Below are 341 nucleotides of genomic sequence, written 5' to 3'. Positions count from 1 at the left end.
CACTGAGGGACATTGACCATCCACACTATAGAGCCCTACCCACCTCAGCCCCAAGCTGTCACAAGACAGACACAAAGTGAAAAGGCCTGTGGGTCACACTTTTATTAGGCAGTCTCTACAAATCTGAAATGACCCGAAAGAGGTTCGGGGGTCCACCAGGGACTGATGAAGAGGCCCTCCAGCCATCTGTTCAAAAGCCACTGTATAAATTAACCCAAGTCCAACAGAGTTCTGGCTTTCCCCACAATGATTAGTTTGGTTTCTGTTTTTTTTTTTTTTTTATTTTTTTTTTTTGTTCCCCCTCTACCAACTCTCTTTGCCTCTTTTTTTTTTTGCTCCGC

Source organism: Nannospalax galili, unplaced genomic scaffold (assembly GCF_000622305.1).
Source record: "Nannospalax galili isolate Female #2095 unplaced genomic scaffold, S.galili_v1.0 scaffold3052, whole genome shotgun sequence".
Lineage (NCBI taxonomy): Eukaryota > Metazoa > Chordata > Mammalia > Rodentia > Spalacidae > Nannospalax > Nannospalax galili.
The sequence above is the reverse complement of the archived record's forward strand: the minus strand, read 5'-3'. Positions refer to the sequence as shown.